This window comes from Chroicocephalus ridibundus, chromosome 1 (assembly GCF_963924245.1).
Source record: "Chroicocephalus ridibundus chromosome 1, bChrRid1.1, whole genome shotgun sequence".
Classification (NCBI taxonomy): Eukaryota; Metazoa; Chordata; class Aves; order Charadriiformes; family Laridae; genus Chroicocephalus; species Chroicocephalus ridibundus.
In genome coordinates, this window is record NC_086284.1 from 170,969,362 (window position 1) to 170,993,642 (window position 24,281).

At 42.3% G+C, this 24,281-nt stretch overlaps 1 protein-coding gene and 1 long non-coding RNA gene across 3 annotated transcripts in view; one reads left to right on the forward strand and one right to left on the reverse strand.

Moving 5' to 3' along the window:
- Positions 1 to 24,281, reverse strand: part of CRADD (CASP2 and RIPK1 domain containing adaptor with death domain) — an 85,607-nt gene that overhangs the window by 54,162 nt on the left and 7,164 nt on the right. The gene's annotated exons all lie outside the window — the stretch shown is intronic.
- The window catches only part of LOC134510030 (uncharacterized), a 44,607-nt gene continuing 42,603 nt past the window's right edge, over positions 22,278 to 24,281 (forward strand). The window contains exon 1 of one of the 2 annotated variants that reach the window (XR_010069468.1): positions 22,278 to 23,115. This is a non-coding gene — a long non-coding RNA (uncharacterized LOC134510030). The remainder of the gene's footprint in view (positions 23,116 to 24,281) is intronic. The other variant, XR_010069471.1, reaches the window with a different exon arrangement.

Genomic DNA, 24,281 nt, shown 5'->3' on the forward strand with positions numbered 1-24,281 from the left:
TAGCTACTCGTTCTGTAATTCTTTTTTCCAGGCAAAATCAGTTTTAGCCGCAAAATCCAGTTGTCCAGGTGGGTGTCTCTGGTCTGGGGGGAGGGAGGGGGGTGTTTCGAGCATGGGGAAAAAGCACGGGCAGGGTTTGGGAAGGGGCAGGCGTGTGAATTTTGTGCCAGCAAAACTTCCAGCGTAATGCTCCAGAAGTAACAGCTGTAAATATTTATCTTTTATGCTTAAAAAACTTGACTGCACAGAACGGGTAGATGCTGGTGCATGCACTGGGGGACAGGAGAAGGGGAGGAGAGTCGAGGCCCTGAAGGTTGCCCGCTAAGCTCCTTCTAAGGTAAATTTTCTGTAGCCTGTTCGCAAGAAATCATCCGCTTTAGAGAGAAGCATGCATTGGCGTGTTTTGTTTTCTCAGAGAAGTGTGGAATTTGAAGCCAGGTCCTTTGGCTTATCTGTTGTAAACCATGACTGCTTCTCAGTGCCACACCACTCAGTATTTCCTAGAGAAGGGATTCTGAGAAAAAAGAAAGAGCCCCAGTTCCCTAGAAGCATTAAATTAACACAAGGGATCTGTAAACGAAACAGCAGAGGTTTGAAAGCCTTACCCTTTACTGTTTCCTGCTTTCTTGGAAAAATCTCAGTATTAAAACAGATTGGATTACATTACAGGACTAGTTGCTGCTGAAGAATTTTATTTTGGGTTATAAAACACAATGTTTGCTGTTTTTCTAATTCAATTTGCTTTTACCTTCGTTATGTCACACTGTTACTAGGGTTCCTGTGAGAAAATGCAGGTTGTTATTGCCTGCAAACTACCCCAATTATCATCTGCTCTCACTTTGCAAAGTAATCGTGGGTAGAAACTATGTAGTGAGTATAATCCTGACCTAAAGAAATATGTCATAATTTCGAATCTATTTACAGCTTTTACTTTGGGCATATAGAAGAATTACATTAAGAACCTTTCTTCAAAAAAACCACCAAACCCTCCAAAGGTTAACACATTTCCAAATTAAAACAAACACTGACCATAACACTACCAAACAGTTTACATCTCTGAATTATAAAATGTAAACAAGTGATCTTGTAAACTTTATTTTCAAGGGCTTGTGCCTTTGTAGAGAAGTTTTCAGCTAGAATAACAACACCAGCAACCTTGCGTGGGCTCAGAATAATTTCACCACGAAGGGCTGACTGTAACTCCAGCCCTACTCCTGCAGTCCTGACACAAGGAAAACTCGCGTTTAATAGAGTGGGAATTTTTGCCAGGTGATAGCCACAGGATCAAGCTTCCTGGGCAGGATAAAAATCTAAAGCAAATTTTTATATTCACTTTTAAATGTTTTAAGTAGGTGAAGTGAAAATTCTTGGCACTCCCAAATTACATCAAAGATTGAGGGAGGAAAAAACCAGAAGATTCTTGGTAGCAATATATTTAGCACCTTTCTTGGAATGTAATTGTTACTGGAAAGTTTGGGGGTGTATCCATGTGCGTTAACCACTCTTGTACAGTAAAGTCCAGTCTCTGAACTCATAAAAGTATTACACAATATTCTAACTACCTCGAGAGGCCTGATAATGATCATAAAATCATAGCGCTGCACCATAATCCTAAAGATAAAGGGAATAATTAATTTGCAGCTGGAAAAAATATGCTACTGCATGTGTTACCGCAATTACAATTTCTCTGCATACTGCAGTGATGCTTCTCACATAGCAAGAAAGAACAGAGTTAAAAATATAAAAGTGGCAGGCCCAGACAAGAAATTGACTCTGCCAAATTTATAGATGCATGTAAAAATTTGATTTAGCAATTTTTTTTTTTCAAGTATTCATGAGCGATGTGAAAAATGGGGGATCAGGGGGAAGTTGCAGTGAAAACAAGCGATGCAGGTCAGGATCAGATTGTTTTTCCTGTCGTCTTTTAGTAATATTATTCATCTGCTTGGCTTAATCTTCCTACTGCCACCTGTATGCTAAAACAGTGAAGTTTTAGTGAAGAACATTTAATGATACTATCATGATTGTAACCAATATTCCTTCTTGAAATGGCACAGCACAGCACTATCAGATTTGAAAAAGAGGGAATTGTGTGAGTGAAAATCTCTAGCCACTGCCCAGTCTGTGAGCTTGTTCTTGAGTGTTTGTAAGCAGTTTTGTTCAAAGGTAAGAGAACAACAGGACAGGCCATCAAAATCCCCTGTGCATTCCTCTTGGCAAATATTTCGCCACCACCACCTTTATATTTAGACAAGACATACACCAATCCAAAACCAGACTGTAGAGCCATTTTTAAGCTAGACATGAAGAAAATATAAATGACATGAACTAACTAATGAAAATGACAGGAGAGCCCTGCAGATTTTTAAATTATTTAATTCTTGTTCCCTTGTACATACTACTGTATTTTCATATGCCACAAGAAGAAAATATAGACATCCAAACATACAGTTATTACAATATTAAACACATACCTAGAGAGTAAAAAATTCTGCATTTGAAACTGAAATACCGAGATTTTTTTCAAAAAGCTAAACACAAAAATTATGGCTCAGACCTGCCTACAATTTGCAGGTGACCTAAAATTACTTGAAAAATAAATTAAGATACTATTCACCCAAATGAATTCCTAACTGAGTATTCAGACCAAACAGCAACAAGGACAGTAGCTTATATCATCTTGAGGATGTACTTTTTAAAACTCAGCCATGGAATTATAGCAGTTTTGACAGCACAAGGAATATAATTATGGTTCATACAGAAGCCTTTCTGTCTACCAGCTTCACATGTATCTACTAAGTTATAATAAGATAAAAAGGTACTTGCTGAAGGAAAAAAATTATTTTAATTTTTGTTGTTCCATACAGAATATTCCTGTTCAGCTCTCGATATTTTCAGAATTATTTTCTTTTACCTCATCTCCTTCAGAGTACGTTTATCACTGACCATGAGATTTTTCTAAGTGCTGCCACTGTCTGCCTCAGGACATGAGGGGTGCTCCTTATTTTAACAATTAAGCCCCAACTACATTAAAAAAGCATGGAAAACATTAGTGGACTGAAAATTATTCTAGGCTGTCACAACCAATAAATATCCACGTCTGAATGTTTTTAAAGGAAGTTAATGTTAAATCTAGGTACTCTATTTGAGTTACAAACATACCCACTATAGTGCAAGTCAAGTAGAAAGGAAACAGTCCGAATTCTTCCCTCTCTTCTACAACGCAGTCCCTACCAACTTCAGGGAAACTTCGTATTTCAGGAAAATCAGACCAATGTTACATGAGAACACAGAATTTAGGGAAATAAAACATTTAAACTCCTTGTAAGGTTCTACACCCATGTCTTATTTTTATATATATATATACACACACACACACACAAATATATATGGGTGGGTGTGTATGCACATCTATTTTAGACATCTGCATACATCTGACCTTCAAAAAACTTAAATATTGATCACATATCGTGTGATAACCATGAAGTGCTAAGCTACCCACAGCCAACAACAATAACAAAGCTATTCTCAGAAGAGATTTTTCTTAGGCTCTTGTAATATTTGCAGAAAACAGTTCTGCATGGTTAATATTTATAACTAAAAATTATTCCACTAGCAGATTTGTGTGAAAAATACAGACATACTTAATATTTGGTATAAATCTTCAGAATAAATATAATTATTGAATATGGTATAGTATCAGTTATTTTATATAAACATTTAGATTTTGAGAGTATGACACACTTTTTTTTCAAGAGGCTCTTCTAGCAAACAGGTTTTAAGAAATTACTGAACATATAAAATATATTTATCATGAAAATTATATGCTTGGAGGAATACAATCCTGATTTAAATGTGGATGATATGACAAAATATTTGCTTCGAGGACAGGGAGGGACAGAATTAGAAGAGCAAACTCGTTCTGTCTGAAATATTTAAACAATTCATCGAACTTCCTACTCTAAATCCTACTCACGATATTCAATAGGAAACCAGGTCAATATAGCTTGATAATAAAACCAGAGGTAGTGCTGTAGCTGGGAGCCTTGGGTGCAAAGGAGTAAGTTGCTCAAATGCAGAACGTGGGGCAGGTTCTCAGTTGACAGTCCACTGGTTTAGCTGCTTTCAGTGGGACTATGACAATTTAAACCAGCTGAAGGGCTACCCCACCATTTTGTTGTTCCAACAATTCAATATGACCCCTGCTTCAGGGAGAAAAGGAGGGCAAGATTTCTAATAAAATGAATACCACCACCTGATTTTGTGTTTTCTTTATTTTTAAAATAGGCAGAGCCCTAAAAGTCAATAATAATATCACATTGTAGATGCAGGACCGAAGTCAATAAGACACAGTAAATTCAGTTATGGGAAACAGCTCTGAATGGTTTTAATTATATTTTCCTAGAAAGGCTTATAGAATGTTATTGATATTTGACCTGGATAATTCTGTTTTCTATTACAAAATACATAATATCAATACAGCACCATATATGTCTGCATTCAGCAGTCCTTAACCCTTTGTAGGCCCCAAATGAAAGGAGAGGCAGGTGGATACATTTACTTTTTTTTTTCATCTGAGAAAAGCAGATGCCATCAAACCTCTCACCTGTCATAAAGCATTAAACCTCAGCTGAAGTAAAGAAGTAATGAGGTCTGAAACACCATCACATTCTAGCATGACAAAGAGAGCAGACTAGTCATTTTGTGTAAGGTATTTGTATGTTAACTGCATTAGACATCTTTTATTTTACCGTTGCCTCATTCTTTCTCTCTCTTAAAGCCGGCTCATGCGCCCAGCCTCCCCTGGGAGCCTCTGCTGTCTGTCACTTTGCAATGTGCACATTCCAGCTGATCGAATCCTTTATTAAATTAGATACCCCCATACTGAAAAAAAAAAAAAAAGGAAAAAAAAAAGAAAGAAAAAAACCCCCATACAGTATGAACAAAGGAATCCAGTTTCTCAGAACTATAAATTTCAAATCCATCTGGCCTGGGAGGGGGACAATAAAAATATAGAGAAAGTGATTAAGAAGTACTCCATTGATACGCACTGCAGCTAGTTACTGCAGGTCCTGTGGGTCCATCCACCCTGTGCATTCATACCGCAGCTGAGCAGCTCCAGGAGATGCATAAATGAATATCATTGCCTCCAGTGAACGTAAGGGAAAGCAGACCAGCAGTCACTTGCCCAAGGCCACGCTTTAAATCAGCGCTAGAACTGGGAATAAAATTCCCAAATCATTCTGTTTTCCTGGTTCAGGCGCCATTCAGTAGATTGCAGCACAAAAAAACCAAACAAGCACACAGACAAAATTAACAGTTTGATGGAAAGGGAAAATTCTTTCAAGATCGGAGCATTGTGGCAAGGCTGACGGCAGCTGAACACCACACATTTGGGCTCAATCAGAGCACCCACCTGAAACGGGAGTGCTGATAAGCCTCAAAGAAAAGTGGGCAATTTTAGGAGGCCTGGGCATTATCAGCACACCGGTTCAGGAAAAAAGCAGGATTTTTACACGCTGCGGCCAACAGTAACCACCCCACTACTTACAGTATATATACTGTATACATACTTGTGTGTGTGTATATATATGTCCACATAGACACAGAAGACAGCTCGCCATGCTGATTCAGTAAAGTTAGAAGTGAAAAGGAGGTGCACAGCACGCGACGTGATGACAGAAGCAAGCAGAGACAGCAGGGTTCGGATCCATGCCCCTGTCAGACATCGGCAAGACACAGAAAATCAGAGCTACAAGTTTGACAGCAAATATAGGTTAGAAATACACGGGAGTGACTGGTGGAATAGGCCAGGGGAGTTGTTTCAACACCCTGGCGCGCTGCTCACAATGATCTTTAAAATCCATTAAAAAGAGAATATGCAGTGAGAGTGAAAAGGCAGCAAATGTAAAAGATTAAAGAAAACAGCCTCCTGCCCAGTTAAGGCTGTGCTAGGCTGTGTCCTGCTCCGACACAGCATCAAACTGAAACCAAGGGGGCACCAACACACACAGCAACTTTTCTCCCCGGTTTTCCTTTTTGTTTCAAATACCAAAACAAGCTTCCTTCTGCTCCACCGCTTAAATGCAACTGTTAACCCTAAGAAGGCAGGGAAGCAATTTTTCATGGAAGAAGTTATATCCGTAACTTAATAATATGGGGATTCTTGAATATTTCTGAAGAAGCTCTAAAACTAACCAGCCTGGTATTATTTGGAGGGATGGCACATCTGGGAGTAGTTTGAAGAAGCCATCTTCTGAAAAGGTAAGCAAAGGGCTCTTAGGGTAGTTTTTTGATGCTTGAGGAGGAAGTCTTCGGAGGGACCATTTACAGTGATTTTAAGGGCAGGGAGTAAATTCAGTAATCTTAAAGGAGGAAGGGAACTGCCCTCAAACTATGACAGGATCACTCTTTTGGAGTGTAAGACATATGGCACTCGGATAAGTACACCAGATCGGGCCAAAATGCAAAACAGAACATAGATGAGACCACACGGTGGGTTGAGAGGCAGCTCGACAACAGCACGTCAGGAGACGGTTTGTGACCTGCGAGACGGGACGTAAAAAGGCACAGTTAAGCTCGGGTGAGTGAGCCAAGAATGACGAATGCAGGAGAGCTACCAAAGTGCCCTTTAATAAATAAAAATCCGGCTCACTACTGCAAATAAACGGAGATTTGCACGTCAAGGAAGGCGTGAGTTGAAGAGGCCGTCTGAGGAGTGAGGCTGCTGTCTGAAGCAGGAGGTAGCAGTCTGGTCTCCATGTCTTAAGGCCGTGGTGTCCACATCTCACCCTTGCCTTCCCTACTGACCCAGGACCGGCAGCAATTTCTCCACAGGAACAACACCCTTTGCTCTTTTGCCTAAATGCCCGGCTCCTGCCATCATTTTGCCAAACCCACTGCCCTTGGTTTTCATGAAGAAAAAGACCCCTCCATTCTTCATGATGAAGGGAGGGAGTGAAGACTTGAAAACTTTCACCTCAAGAGTCAGAAATGAAAGCCATGCATTGCCCCCTTTGCCATGCCCTTGGCTGGGGGTCACAGGCTCCAGCTACCCCCCATGACACCCCAGAGAAGAGGCAAGTGATCTCACAATGGCCTCAGGAGACAGCAGATTTCTGGGATCTCGGTTTGGCATCCAGACAAAGTTTAGTCATGGTCCAGATCGAGACCAGAGTCCCTTGTTTAAATATCTCTTCTGCAGGCACAACTGTCATGTAAGCAATCATCTAAAACCCATTTTCTTTGGTAACATCTTTTAGGAGGAGAACAATAAGATGGCACGTCTGACTGTAGCCCATCTCAGCCACCCATGGCAGTGGAGCAGACAGTCTACATTAATTTTTTTACATCATTTTTTGCTATTGAGTTGAAAGGGGAAATTTCTTTTCCAAACAATTTTTATGGGTAGTCAGCGTGTCCTGGACAAAGATCCATGTAGAGTAAATTACAGAATAGTTTGGGAAGTTCAAGTGCTGTAAATCACTCGCATCAGAAATTCTGAAAAAATAGCATAAAGCAGCAATGACCCTTGCTGGTAGAGCAAACTGAACCCTTTAAAAGAGCAACTATTCCTGAAAAGTCAATTATGCAGTGCCATTTTTAAAAGTAGTCAAGTCAAGGCAGAACACGACAATTAACACACCAGACATTACCAGCAGCAAACCTTATCTCAGTCCAGGGGAACGGAGCAAGACAAAAACATTAGGTTACACGTAATATCATACAGTCAAATCAAAACAGATTGGGTAAAGGAAAATTGAGGTTTGCACAGCTACTGAAACCATGAGCTCAGTCGAATGACAACGTGTACTTTAGACCAGTTTCCTCTTCTCTTCCAAATGCAATACAAGGTGCTGATCACAATCTGAAACCCTAAAAAAACTGTACTACAGTTAACAAAGATGTCTCCCATGGCAAGTTACGAATACCTGGCACTTCCCGGCTTCACCCCTGGTGTTAAACTCCCCTCCAGCAGCGAGAGGTGCCTTGCAAGAAAAGTTCAAATCTTTGCAAAGTGCACCCTCTGAAACACCATGCTACAGGGCCCCTGGGCCCTAAGGATCTTCTGTATTATACCAGTCAGCTGTATGTTCTTTTATGAGTTTTAAATATGAACCACTGTAAAAGCTTCAGGGCCTAAGAGTAAAGTGCCTATGCAAGATCAAGGCTTTCAAGATTTTTTTTATGTGCTTCTTAATTAAAAAAAATTAAATAAATCTTTGCTAGCCTTTAAGAAGCCTGGGAGCTTTGTCCCTCTTAACAAGAGCTTTCTCACTAATCCCAGTGTCTGGTGGGAATATGAGATGTTTATACTCTGAGATGTTACCTAACACTAACTCGGTTTGAAGTTCAGGTTTCTCCTGCATATTCCTTAGGGGAGGTCACAGAGTAGACTTGAAATCCAGCACTTTCAGCTTGAGATGTATGTAATAAAAGTCAGCAGGTGATGCTGTGACTTCTGCTCCACAGGCAAGGTTCTTTATAGAAATTTCAATAAATTGTTATCAAATTAAATGATTTTTTATGTCACTGTCTAAAGGTCCTGCTATGGATTTTTCTTTACAGATTACAATCCGACTGTTCAACCACAGAAAGAACAAAAAACAAAAAAAACACATTATCATGGAAAGACAAAGGAACGACAAAAGACAGCCTTGCCTTGTTCCCAGAAGTGTGTTGGTTTACCAAAAACTTTGATAAAATAGCATGTTCTACCTGTGGTTCACGTTTCTCATGGTCTGCAAGAAAACAAGAACTACTAAGAAACATGATGAGAAAACAGATGGACAGAACTTCATACATCAAAATCACCTTTTCCTTAATCTTTCCTGATATTAGAAGAGTTCATTTGTGTTCAGAACAAAACCAACCAAAACTTGAATCTTCACCTTGTAACAGAGAGAGTTATGACTGGGTTTACCTCCAGACAGGAATGATTCTTTAAAATTCCATTTCAAGACTTCGTAATGAAATTAGACCAATTACTAGGCTTTGAACATTAACTGAAACTCTACAAAACAGCTGTAGACAAAAGGCAAACTTCAGCTTCTCCTCTGGCTTTAGTCACAAAGAAAACTACCCTGAAATTAAGTTTTGGTGTATTTTACTGTATAAATGTAACACACACAGTACTTTTGGTACTGGGGCAAAGCTCCTGCTGCTACGTACTGCTTGTTCAAGGTGCAAGACACTTTTCTGAGAAGACTCAGCTCAGCTGGGTGCTGCCTGGAGCGTAACACACCCAACTTGTACAGACGGAAAAAAGAAAGTGATAAAAAACCATTCTAAAGACAAGCCATTTAGCTTTCTTCTGTACAAAACATAATTCAGTCATGCAGATTTTCCCATGAGAAAACATCAAGAACAGCAAGAGATTCAGCTGTTTTTCCTCCCAAGGCCAAAGGTTCACCAGCCAGCCTGGGTACATCACAAGCGAAGAGAATTGTGGTCTGCCAGAAGCAGCAGTTCTCTTGAACAACCTACTTTCAGCTACTTAAACATACATTTCCCGTTGGAAATAAACTACTTAGGTATGTATATGTATTCTGAATTCACGCTACCAAAACCAGGGTGACCCACTCAAAGCTGAGAACAGCTCTCAACACTTTCTCATAACCTGTAGGCAAAAACAAGCGTAGAATTGGTTGTAGTTCTGTCAAAATAGCTACATCCTCTTTGGCATCCCTAAAGCACCAACCACATTTGTGTGCAGGTGCCAATACTTATTTTATAAACCTGGAACGGTGGACGAAGATTATCTAATAGCGCATTTCCCATATCTTGATCCTAAATCGTACCTTGTTTTGAGTGATTGCCTTCTGCCTGTATGTCTGAAGTAATTCATTTTGGTGTTCCAGACATGGCATATGCGCTTTCTTCAGGTATGTGTTGTATTATCACTTTGCATGAAAATAATGATGACTGTGGTGTTAAAAGACAGAACTTTGATTAGCTGCCTCCAGTGAAATAAAAAAAAAAAAGTCAAACTGAGTACTAAAACCTATGCCTAAAAAGGCAGTCACTGAAAACCCTGGAATTAAATGCTCACTCTCAGCTTACTTCCTACACCACTATCCTGACTGACTTTCCTACCTCGGACAAGCAACAGATGGCTAGATGTAGGGGAAACAAGAAAATGACCGCGTGTGACTATCAAGAAAAAAGGAGAGAGGCTTGAGGGTCATGGAGTTCAAAAAATGTAAGAATAGGGGGCCAAAGGGGAGCTTCAAATAAGGCATCCCTGACACCATTTCCCAAAGACACATAAGAAACTATCAGGTGCCACCTGGCACCTCTCTGTCTGGAGACAGGACAGCAAAAGGGAGTGGAAAGAGGTCCTACCCCACTGCTGGCATTTCCCCAGTCAAGCTTCCTTCTCATGGTGGTGTGCATGTCTGGCTTGACAGAGCCTGGCAAAGGTTAATGGTGAGCTCCTTGGCACGGTGGACATATTGAGCAAAACAGACCCAGCATGACTGCCCTTTCATCATCTCTCATCCCAGTGGCTATATTACAAAAATGCTGAACAAAACCTCAAGCATCTCTCCTTTTACAGCTAAGACTTCACGGGTAAGGAAGTTTTCTGAGCACCTGCGAGACTACTACAGGAGAAGTAATATTACTAACAACATAATGGATCCCACAGGCAGAAAAAAAACCATCAAAGCCCATATGCTCCTACAAGGCCCCAAAAGGCAAGGCAAAGAACACTGGTAAGTTTGTAATGTAGGCTATGCAAGGATAGGATAGGTTAATGATTACGTCTTGAGAAAGACCCTTTTTCAAAAACAAGGTGAGGAAATCTATAAAACATAGTACGAGGAGTAAGCCCACCAGCTGTGGTCAGGAATCAGTGAGTGTCTGCTACACAGCTGCAATGATTCAAGGACAAAGCAGTAATCACAACTGTACATTAGAATTTATAACAGATATATTACAAACTGGAAAAGACGAAAGACCATGATGGCAAACATGAATGTTACCACTGCAAAAGAAAGATGAACAGCTTTTGTAGAAGGAAGATACTTCAGGGTCATTTTGGTGTTGACAATTTTTAACACAAGGAAGAAATTATATCCAAAAACCCAAATGCAATATCCATTTGCAGTGTCATGCAGAAAATAAGCACATAGATAACTCACAGCAGTTCCCTATGGTGAGGCAAAGCAGTCAATTCTTCATACTTCATACATTCTATGTGCCAATGACATTTGTTTTGGCCTTGTAATACCACTGGACTCAGAAGCCGGTAAGAAAGGACATGAAATAATAACGTGACTGCTCCAAACATCCTGACAAAGGGAGAACATGCAATCCTAGAGAAAGGCCCAAGTAATAACTTTGCTTTTAGGTCTTTAAAGAAGATGCAATACAACGATGTTTGGTTTCTTCACAGAAATGCTATTAAACTCTTCTCTGGAATGTATGACCAACGTGCTTTGCATCTCAGAATTAAATCAGATATGTTATAATGTTAACTGATCTGTGAAAGGGTTATGTATATGGAAATAGTAAACTGAGAAGGAAAAAGCCGTCCAGAATGGAGAAAGGCTCAATAGTTGTGGCTCGGAGATGCCTGAAACCAGATAAGGAGAAAGGGAGCCATTTAGAACTGGGTGTACATGGAAGGCAAAAATTTCTATACGTACAATAATGGTAAGAAGACGACTAGGGAGGGTGTGGGCCCCCTCAGAAACAGGAGAACTGGTGACAAGTGATATGGAGAAAGCCAAGGTCCTCAACAACTTCTTTTCCTCGGTCTTCACTGGCAAGGGCTCCAGCCACACTCCTGGAGTCACAGAAGACAACGGCAGGGGTTGGACAGAACTGCCCATCATAAGTGAAGATCAGGTTCATGACCATCTGATGAACCTGAAAGTGAACAAGTCCATGGGACCTGATGGGATACACCCACGGGTACTGAAGGAACTGGCAGAAGAGGTTGCTAAACCGCTCTCTATTATATTCCACAAGTCATGGCAGTCTGGTGAGGTCCCCACTGACTGGAAAAGGTGAAACATAATCCCCATTTTCAAAAAGGGAAAGAAGGAGGAACCAGGGACCTATAGGCCAGTCAGTCTCACCTCCGTGCCTGGTAAGATTATGGAGCAGATCCTCCTGGAGGCACTGCTGAGGCAGAAGAATAACGAAAAGGTGATTGGGTACAATCAACACGGCTTCACCAAGGGCAAATCGTGTCTGACAAGCCTGGTGGCCTTCTATGAGGAGGTCACAACATTGATAGACAAGGGGAGAGCAACTGGCATCATTTACCTGGACCTGAGCAAAGCCTTTGACACTGTCCCGCGTGACATCCTGGTCTCCAAGCTGATAAAATATGGGTTTGATGGATGGACAATTCAGTGGATAAAGAACTGGCTTGATGGCCACACCCAAAGGGTGGCTGTCAATGGGTCCAGGTCCAAGTGGAGGCCAGTGACAAGTGGAGTCCCTCAAGGATCAGCACTGGGACTGGTCTTGTTTAACATCTTTGTCAGCGACACGGACAGTGGCACAGAGTGCACCCTCAGCAAGTTTGCTGACGACGCCAAGCTGTGTGGGGCGGCTGACACGCTGGAGGGAAGGGATGCCATCCAGAGGGACCTTGACAAGCTGGAGAGGTGGGCCCATGCCAACCTCATGAAGTTCAACAAGACCAAGTGCAAGGTCCTCCATCTGGGTCAGGGCAATCCCAAGCACCGATACAGGCTGGGCAGTGACTGCCTTGAGAGAAGCCCTGAAGAAAAGGACCTGGGGGTGCTGGTAGATGAGAGGCTCAACATGAGCCGTCAGTGTGCACCAGCGGCCCAGAAAGCCAATCGTATCCTGGGCCGCATCAGGAGAAGCGTGGCCAGCAGGTCGAGGGAGGTGATTCTCCCCCTCTACTCCATTCTTGTGAGACCCCACCTGGAGTACCGCGTCCAATTCTGGAGCCCCTACTACAAGAGAGATATGGACATCGTGGAACGTGTCCAGAGAAGGGCCACGAGGATGATCAGAGGGCTGGAGCACCTCTCCTATGAGGACAGACTGAGAGAGTTGGGGTTGTTCAGTCTGGAGAAAAGAAGGCTCTGAGGAGACCTTATAGTGGCCTACCAGTATCTTAAGGGGGCCTACAAGAAAGGTGGTGAGGGACTTTTTAGGATGTTGGGTAATGGTAGGACTAGAGGGAATGAATTAAAACTAGAGATGGGTCGATTCAGACTGGACGTTAGGAAGAAGTTCTTCACCATGAGGGTGGTGACACACTGGAACAGGTTGCCCAGAGAAGTCGTGGAGGCCCCATCCCTGGAAGTTTTTAAGGCCAGGCTGGACGGGGCTCTGAGCAACCTGACCTAGTGGGAGATGTCCCTGTCCATGGCAGGGGGGTTGGAACTAGATGATCTTTAAAGTCCCTTCCAACCCAAGCCATTCTATGATTCTTTGATTCTATGACAAGTGGCTTTCCAGGGGATATTATACCCTGCTCCTGTACTAGCTTACTCAATAAATCAAAGGATTTAATCTATTCAGAGGGTAGCTCTTCACTAATAATATGACAATATGAATGCTCTTCTTGATGTGTAAGATTAAATTAGCAGTCTGAGTAACTAAACGGTGGTAGCTCTATGGGAGGAAAAAGGGCTACAACTTATACAGTCAATAGGAACTGCACAGTCAAAAAAAAACCAAAAGGCCACACTTATGGCATAAAATCGGAGAAAAGGATTTTGTTTGTCAGTGCAAACCCCAGAGGTGTACAAATGTTAGCTGGTGCCAAATCAGAAGGCTAATTAACGCCTGGCAGCACAGAATCTCTTACCACGTCCCTCTCCCCACCAGGAATAGGCATGCTTTGGGACTGTGTGCCCGCTCTGATGCTCCACGATTAACAGTTATTGGATCCCCAATTCCAGGACTTCTGTTATTCTCCAGCCTCGTGTGGAAGAGTTCATAATTACCACAGGCAGTAATGCAAGAGAGCAATGAAGTCTGAACAGCTCCAAACTTGTCTGGATATGTCTGTCTCAGACAATGCTGCTGACATGATGACAGTTTCCCAGAAAGATCCTACAAGGTAAGGACAGCACATAGAAAAAATAGTGTCCGTCTGTACATAAAACTGGAGAGGTTTTAACTGGACAGCATATTATTTAGTACAAGAAAAACTAATAATGCTGTAACCTGCATAAGTAATTCATAACCCTTCCTCGATTCACACCAGGAGGAATCAGTAGGCATGAAAGCTGTATCAAGACGCGGACATCCTGTATATTTCCTTAACTTAGACCTCTGAAGCTTTATGGACAAAATATTATCCAATTTTTGATAATACTCAACAAAAGGATGCTGAAGTTGAAAGACCAAGATGAAGGAACGTACAATGGTGAACTGCACCTTGGGGCACGCTATCAGGAGGTCTACAGGAGGAATTTTAACAAGTGCATGGGCTACTGAGCAGTGGAAGGGAAAGCTGCTAAATTTATGGTTTCACTCGATGATCTTAAAGGTCTTTTCCAACCTGAGTCTATGACTCTGTGATTCTAAATCATAAATTCATGGCTGAAAATCACACTTCCCTTCTTATCTGGCTTCATAAAACAAATGGGGAGAAATCTTCTAAACCAGAGCCTGGTATGCCAAGAATTTTGTAAGAGGGTGCACGTACACTCTGCAGTGGACATATAATCACACTAGGAATGCCTCTGATCAGCATTAGCCAGGAAAACACCTTGTCATGCAGCAGGCTAGAGCATGAAACTCAAGTGAACAGCAAGGTTTACACTCCAATTCTTCCTGATATTAGTGTGAATGGAAAGGCACCACACTACACAGTTGCACAAACAAACGTTTGCAGGTTGAGTTTGACAATAAAAATATACTAGCTCAGGCCTTTTAACTAGCTATTCCAATTAAACAAACTTTAGCAACACATGTTTCCACTAATTGAAAATGGACACCATGTAAGATGACCATTGCCTTCTGAAGACTGAGGAGCTCCTTTCAGGCCTTCGTCTTGTGCAAGATATCAGATCAATGCAGTGCCACGACAGCAGCTGGCCAACTTAATTTTATCTAAACAGAAGTATGGTAACACACTTCTAATTAAAGGGTAGAAATTTGGGCTGAGCATGTATTATACATTTCTTTCTTACCTATATTCTACGGATTGATCATACTGGAAGCTGAAAAATCCCTAACATAGATAACAACTTCAAATAGACAGGAGAAGTGTATGTATTTATAGTTTGCATAGGAGAAGAAAGATCACATACTCAACTGAACAATTTAAAGATACAATAGAATCATAGAATGGTTTGGGTTAAAAGGGACCTTAAAGATCATCTAGTTCCAACCCCCCTGCCCTGGGCAGGGACACCTCCCACTAGACCAGGTTGCTCAAAGCCCCATCCAGCCTGGCTTTGAACACTTCCAGGGATGGAAGCATTGCTATATACGAGAACTAGGATCAATGAATTATATAAACAAATAGTGATCAATGAAAACAAGACTCTCTGTAACAGGGTCAATTCTCCTGGATCCAGATGCAAGGAAGAGACATGGGTTTATCATCAAAGCCCTTCCCCCAGAACAGGTCTGAATTATTTCTCTCAAATCCATGCACAATTTCTGGGGAAAGCTAGGGGCATTAAGAAGGGGATTCACAAAGGCCAGCACGCCGACTTAGAAGCTGCCTCAATTAGCCCAGACGAAACAAGGAGGAGAGGAAGTCAAGCCCTACCTTAACTCTTTCTGGAACTTACACTCATTTCTTTCAACTACTAGGAAGGACTTTATTCTAGTCAAAATTCAAGATTTCACAGAATCATAGAATGGTTTGGGTTAGAAGGGACTTTAAAGATCATCTAGTTCCAACCCCCCTGCCATGGGCAGGGACACCTCCCACTAGACCAGGTTGCTCAAAGCCCCATCCAGCCTGGCCTTGAACACTTCCAGGGGTGGGGCATCCACAACTTCTCTGGGAAACCTGTTCCAGTGTCTCTCTCTTTGAGCTCTCTCTTGGAGCTACCCCTCCACCAAAGATTTATAAAACACAACTGAGGGCGCACCGCTCATATAAACCATAGATCCGCTTACTTGGGGAGTGCCTAAGAGGTCAAGTCGCAAGGTGGTATCCTACCCATTACAATGTGGGGTCCTATTAATATTAAACTAATCCATGCAAAGAGCTGCACCTCGCTGCCAGCTGCTGGCAGGGATGCAGCCCCATCTGACAGCTGTGTGCCGCCACCGCCCATGGGATTTGGTCCTGCGGGCAAGATTGCTGGAAAAAGGCCTGGCTGCGTGTCCCGACACTGGCCCTGAGCGAGGCACGGTGCTGCTCAGCACTGTCAAGGGGGCAGGCAGCCTGGGACCTGCCCAGAGCAGGCTTTGAAGTGCCCGGGGAGCTCCCGCACCAAAAGCTGCGGTGCCCAGGGACCTGGCTGTGAGCACAGCCAGCAGCTGGGTGGGAAAAGATTTAAGGCTTCCCCTTTTTGGATGCGGGTGCCCGCAAAAGGAACGCTCCAAGAATCCTGAGTTAATTTCTACTGCAAACAGCCGGCTAGCATTTATAGTGATAACCTGATCCTGCTTTTAAAACGAGCATTTTGTAGGTGAACTCCCCTGATCCAGCATGAGGACACGAGCCACGGGGATGATGCGAGCATTTTGCAACCCTAACTGCAGCAATCGCTGTTCAAGGGTACGAAGATGAAACCAATTTCATGTGGGATGTGGCAGAACTGGATCACAGAAAAATACATGATGTTTTAATTAAACAGAAGAGGAGTAAGAATAAAGAAAATGTCTTCTCGCTTTGAAAAACTGAGCAAACACAGCCATCGCCTACAGTAAATAAAAACATATTTATATAAATACTTTCTTCACATAAAAATACTAGAAAGTACTGGTTTTCCTTTTTGCTCCAGCTTTCCTTTCTCAACAGTTATTCTGCTGAGGATTCCTATGCCCCTGCTTAAATGCAGCTTCCCGTGGAGGAAACCCACCTCCCACCAGAGCCAGCCAGAGACACCCAGGGCCGGCAAGGGGCTCCGTCAAGCCGTTACCTGTGTAAAGTCCTTTCACTCAACTGTAGCACATGTTTTATTAGAAAGATCCAAAGACTGAAACAGGCCGTTCGTTAAAGAGCTCAACATATTATTAACTGCAAATGAAAGGTAAGACTTTCAAAAGCATCAGCACAGGACTAAAATTGCCTTCTTTAAAGCCAAGGGGAGCTTACCCTTGACCTTGACGGGAGGAGGGTTGGGTGAGCTTGGGTTAACTATGAGTCCTTTTGAAAATCCCAGGCAAGGTGGTGAAACACGAAGATTAAGAAGGCTGCCAGAAGAAGTGGTGCACTAATGGCAATTTATTCCCCTTGACCCGATGCATTAATGCTTATTTCCTGCACACACAAACTGTATCATATAAATCAAATCGGCTCCTTCTCTAAATGCAGATTGGAAGAAACACCAAAGCTTCCCTTCAGTTCGCAGCAGAGGTGTTTGTTAAAACAGCTGTACAACTCCTTGCCAATACATCGATATATGAGGGAACACAAATCTATTCACAGACAAAGCAAGAGCAGGAGGAAAACTTACAAAGAAAATTTGGCATTATACTGGAACAATGGTCCAATGGCTAAAAGAAGCAACAAGATTGGTTTTCTGTTTACACAGACAATTGCCAAATAGATAAAAATTGGCTTTAGAAGCCTTGTATACAGACGCATAAATCTTCTAACAAGATAAACTGCAGCTACATCACTCTGAGGTAACAATGAGTGATACTCAGCCGCTCTAGTTCTCATTCATATAAACACATATATGACCGTAAACAAATCTGGAAGGAGAGCTTAGTTGCATATGGCAATGCAGGGAGGGTTTCAAGATATAATAACCATGCATAATTAACTGTATCCTAGAGGACCGTCCTGACCTTTTCCATGCAAGTGACATTTCCCAGTGAGAAGTAAGTCACATCACCGCTGATATTCTCAGTCAACAGGAAAAAAAGTGCAAAGTCTGAACTAGTAACAGCTTTTCAGCCGCAGAAATTATTTTTCTTTGAAGGTCAAGACATGCTTCCACATCAGTGTAGGGAAGACGGCACAGCACCCATTCCCTCACCAGAGAGAACATTTCAGTCACCAGTGGCGAGACCTTTGCCCTGCCCTGGTCAACAGGACTTCACAGGAGTCAGACTTTCACTGTGAAACATGGGTTAACATTTTTGCTGACACTCGATGGCTACGCAGCCTCCACAACACACAGAAACTAAGGTGAACGTGTTTGCTGCTTGGTTGTTTTTTTTTTTTTTTAAAAACAGCATTCGTAGACTTAATTTATGAAAGACAATAGATTTTCCCCACAATGGGAATATAAAAATTAAACAAACATTTTCAGATGGAGCTCCAAGACAATTCTGGAGGTGCTAAAAGAAGAGCTGGCCAGCTCTGAAGGAAAATATTAATGAAGAAAAATTTCATTAAAAGAAGTCTACAAAGTCTTAAGTATGCAATTCTCTCAACTGCTCTGGAGCATATATTAGTGTGTATCAATGGGCCACAAAGGCCATTAATTAGTATCAATTGAATGCCTATACTGATGACATAATGCAAAAATAACAACTGCATCTTGCTTTTTCATGTTTACAAGTAGCTTTATCAAGCTGCAGGATCAGGTCCTTACAAGAAAGTTTCCAGTCTATTCTAGAAAACTATCATTGTCTGTACAAAGCTTTTTCAATGGTTCCTTTGCCACATCCTGAGACAAGACCAACAGTGGGAAGCTGGCAACAATTAACAAAAGATCTCAAGGATCAGAGAGGACTGCAACTATGCATGTTTTTTTGGAAATACAAGACGCAGGCATGATTTTATCACACTGTGATGTAAGTTGAGGAGGAAAATGGACACACAAGATTATTTTGTCTAATGGAAAACTAGAGGTAGGGAACTCTGTAAGCCATTTAGAATGGACATACCCCAAGATGAGAAACAGTACTATAAACTCCGGGAAACAGAGATGCTTAAATAATTAAAGAAAAGAAATGCATTTATTTGCATGCAGTAGCATCCCTGATGTGATGCACATCTACATCTATGTGTAGGTATGAACACAGAATTTTGGGAAGAAAGGATTCCAAGACTGCAGGTGTTTGTGGACAAAACCATCACATTCACTGGACAGCAAAGGCTACGTCTATATTAGCAAGCAGTACAGATCAATCGAAGAGGACCTACAGACTGATACAGACTATACACAGCTGGAAGGTTTAATTTCCAACTGGCTCTAGACTGGTCCTGCGGACTCTGTGAACACCCAGAGTTCATTTTCCTTTTTAGACTCACCTGAGAGAAATCCAATTCAAACACTCCAATATACTTAAAAAGCACCTTCCTAATCTGAACTAGAAGTCATGCATACATATCCAAAGTATCCCACGTCAGCACCAGTTTTATTTGGATTAAAATCCCACATACTGAGTACAGAGAGTGTGATGCCAAGTTTACAGAATCACAGAAAAATTTAGGTTGAGAGGGACCTTTGGAGGTCACCTAGTCCAATCTCCTGATCAAAGCAAGGCCAGATACAAAGTCTGGTCAGGTTGCTCAGGGTCTTCTACTGCTGAGTGTTGACTGTCTCCAAGGACAGAGATTCCACAGCCTCTTTGGGCAACCCTACTTGGGCTGCAGCCTCTGGTGTCCAGTGCTTAACCTGTCTTGTGAATTTTTTTTTCCTTATATCCAATTAGAACATCCCTTGCTACAACTTGTGGATGCCTCTTCTTTTCCTTTGGCTGCATACCTGTAGGAAGAGTCTGATTGCACCTTTTCTGAGTCTACTTGGCCTTCTCTTCTCCGAGAACAAATTCACTTGTCTCAGCCTTTCCCTGTACTTCACGATAAACTAACCACTTTAGTGGTATTCCACAGGACTCTCTAGTTTGTCAGCCTCTCCCTTGCACTGGTGGCACAAAGCTAGACACAGTATTTTGAATACGGCCTCCTACTACCAAGTACAGGGGAATAACCGCTTTTTCAGCCCTCTGGCTTTGCTCTTGCTGATGCAGCTCTGTGTGCGGTTAGTCGTCTTCATCATACTTGCTGTCTATCATGACATCCAGCCTCTTTTCTGCAGACTTGCAACTGGCCAGTCAGTGCCCATCTTGTGTTATTTTGCATCCCAGGTGCAGGACTTTACGGTTACTTCTGCTGAACGTCATGAGATTCTTGCTGGCCCATTCATCCAGCTTGCTGGGATCCCTCTGAGAGGCAGTCCCACTCTTCTGCGTCAAGTGATCCACAAGCCCTGGAGTCATCCTGCCTCCCTCCTTTAGGCACAGTTCAGAAGATCCCAGAACACAAAACTGACAAGTGTGCCAACAAAGTTAATTCACCTACAAACTTCCTGAAGATACCATCCCTCCCATCACCCAGGTCACTGACAAAGAGGTTAAACAATTGGTCCTACTGTCAGCCCTGAGGAACGCGACTCGTAACTAGCCTCCAGTCAGACAGATATTGAACCACCGACCACCACCCTTTGAGCCTGGTGGTCAGGCCTTTTTTTCACCCACTGTGCAGTCCACCCATTCAGTCCATACCTCCCCAGTTAGCCACAAAGATGCTATGAGAATGTGCTGAAAGCCTTGATGAAGTCAATTAAACAAAATCTACTTCTGTCATGTACAGTGGCCGTCATTTTATCACAGAAGGCAAGAATCAAGTTGGTCAGGCTTGATTTACCTGTGGTAAACCCAAGCTGGCTGTTCCCAGTCACTTTATTGCACTTTGTGCATTTGGCTTTCTACAGCCTACCAAACATGACAGAAAACAGCTTCTCAAAAGCTGTCTCCCCAGCACTCTCAGACACATCCCATCCAGCTCTGTGGATTTGTGTATGTCCACTTTACTCAGGCAGTTCCTAACTCAATTCTCTTCTACTATAAACACCATCTCCCTCATCCAAATTCCACTACTAGGCACAGAGACCAGGGCCAACTGACAGCAGACTTTGCATATGAAGACCCAGCCTTTTCCGTGCCCTTCATCAGTTTTTGCCTTCTACTGCCAATGTACCTGTAGAAGTCCATCTTGTTGTCCTTCACATCCTTGAATGGTTTCAAACTCAGATAAGCTTTGCCCTTCATAACTCTATCCCGAAAAGCCCACAGAACGCTTTTACATTGCTTCTGGGTAGCCTGTCCTCACTTCCACCTCCAAGACAATTCCTTTTTGAATTCGAGCTCAGCTGGAAGTTCCCCTTTCAGCCAAGCTGGCCTCCTGCCATGCCTGCTGCTTTTCCTGTATGTAGGAATGGACCGGTTTTGTGCTTTGAAGAGGTTTTCCTTGATCAGTCAGCTCTCCTGGGTGCTTTTGTCCTTCAGAACTGTCTCCTACAGTGTCCCATCCATCAGTTTCATGAACAAGCTAAAGTCCAGGACCTTTACTCTGCTACTTGCTTTCCTCTCTTCTCTCAGTATCTTAAACTTGAGCACTGCATGGTAACTGCAGCCAAGAGTGACATGAACAAATACATCCCTAAACAATTGTTCCTTGTTTGTGAGTAGCAAGGCCAGTAGAGCACCTCCCTTAGTCTACCCCTCCAGGACATTCATCAAGATATTGTCCCTTCTGCATTCCAGAAGTCTCCTGGATCGCTGTACTGCGTCACGTTCCCAGTAAACACCAGGGTTATTAAAGTTTCCCCAAGAACCAGGGCCTGCAATAGAAACACTCTTTTAAGAAGACTTCATTGTGGCCATAGAGTTCAAAGTGCTGCCATGACACCAGGTGCAGAGAGAGGTGAGAATATGCAGGATGCATCCACCCTTTCCCAGGTTTTTCCCCTTGAATGGCAGGATGGAGAACACTGCTTGGGCTCCATCCCTTCACATGGGATCACTGAGCCCCGTAGTCATCCTTAATTTGATGAAGTATTACTAGTGCCCACATGAGAGAGTAGCAAAGTCTGATGATTGGCCAGGCCTTGGCAACCTCTGTGATGTCCTGGATCCAGTCTCTGGGGAAGCAGCAAACTTTGGAAGTTGTCAGATGCGGTCAGCAGACGGATGTCTCCGTTCCCTACACCAGGGAGTCTTCAATCCCAATTACCCGTTGCTTCCTCTTAGTGGCACTGGTTATGAGTAGCTGATCAGGCACAGCTGGCGCAAACACCTCTCTTGCCAGAACTCACTCCTCCTCTCCTGTTTCCAGGGACTATATGTTTAATTAAATCATTATTATTATTACCTTCACATATTTGTGTTACTGAGGATGACACCAAGTATGGTTATATATTTCCACTAACTTACCTGAAAAAAAGCTGTTTGAGACTGTTCAGAAAATATTATAGTTCGTAACAGTGATGCCTAAGAGGTAGGCTTCAAAAAAGTGAAAAACATAGATGTAAGCAGCATAAACACAGCTGCTTATTAAAGGTCAAAAAAGCAAATATCCCTTAAACGGTTAAAAAAAAATAAAAATAAAATCTTATGTTCATATACACATTACAACCAGAATACATACACAGAATGCTCTGTAGAACGAGGGACGTTGATTACTTGTCCATGTCACGATGCATGCTGTTAATATTGAGTGTGTGCACAAACCTTTAATGCCAGACTTCACAGATCTCACTGCGGTCAGGAACAAAGCCAAAGCTGTAAATGTAACACCCGATTTTCAGGAGGGATGGGAATGTGGAAAAGGGTTTGGGAAATTCTCCTACGAGGATGCCTTTGAATCTCTCCAGAGAACATTTTCTATAGCCTCCAGGCACTGGGATGTGGCACAAGGGCAATTCCTTCATCTCCAGGTCAATCCAGTGCAGCCAAGGCTGCTAAGCCCATCCCTTTCCTTCAGACATACATGGGAGGAAACTCCCCCTTCTGCCACTGGACTATACAAGAGAGGAGAGGGAAAGGGAAGAAAGAAAAAAAAAAAAAAAAAAAAAAAAAAAGCACCGTCTTCTATCCACCATTTTAGAGAGAGAAAAGGAATTCATCAGCTGCTCTCCTATCTGACATCCAAATGGAAAAGGGCAAGAGACCAGGCTGTTTCCTTGCTGCATTAGACATGAGAGGAAGCAGGATAGGAAGAGGGCAGGAAGCAGCCAACAAAAGGTAAGAAGAGATGCTAAACTTCCCCGTGTCCTAATGCTGTTGCATTTGAATCTGAATTCTTAAAATCCTACAACCTGGCTGTGGAAAAAGGACTTTGGAAAAGCTGGGGGGCGGAGGGAAGGATTATTTTCTCAGCAAAAGTACATGTTTTGCTTTGTTTTGTATTTGCATGCTTCATCCAAAGGGTTACACAACATGAGCTTTATATAGCTATATGAGAACACACGCTCCCCACACATCCAGAGAAAAACCCCAACCACACCAAAATCTGTTCAAATGAACAAAAAACCTCACCCAAGACTAACAGGACCCTAACGCAGACTGCTCACTAGGTACCACAACAACAACAAAATCATGGATTCGAAAATATTCCTTGCTTAGTTGCGAGAGAACAGCCTTCCCAAGACAGTTCTGTGTAACTCCATGCCCCAAATTCACTAACATTTGCCAGAGAGCAACGGCTGCTGCAGGATTCCTTTGGCAAACACTGTATCTCAGACTTTTCCCTTTCTCAATATGCTGCGATTTCCTGTGGAATGGAGAAATCATCTATATTACAAAGAGGTGCAGTACTAACACTTTTGGAAGTAAATAATTTTATAGCAATATATAGTATAGAGAGAAATATAATACTTGGGCAGAAAAATTCCTGAGTGGAAAGAAATTAGAAAAACAGTCTGATAAACAAACGCTGTCAAAGCTTATATTTTTTTATTCAGTGCAAAAAATACTGAGTAACTGTTTGCTGTTCCTAGAAAGAATGGAATTCTGTTGCCAACAGCTGTAGTTTTCCATAGGAATTATAATACTATATTGAAGATTTATGTTTCTGACAAAGGCATAAAGTTATCCAAACTAGGGCAGAAAAAGCAGAATAGTCTTTTCCCAATGAAGCAGACCCACATTATTTTTGTTAACTCTTACTACGGCAGAAGTTTTGATCTTCAAAACCAGGAACTCATGCTGCAGTTCATGCTTATAATGATTAAGTCTTGCAATGCCACTCTGCACAGGGTGAACTGTTTTATCACAGGTTCTTACACAAGCGAGAAACACACCCTATCACCTTGAAATCAATTAAAGTCATAAACATTTACCTCCAAAAGCACATGACTTTATATTTACTTCTTGAGATTCTGGGGTTTTACAAGGATGCTTTCCCTACC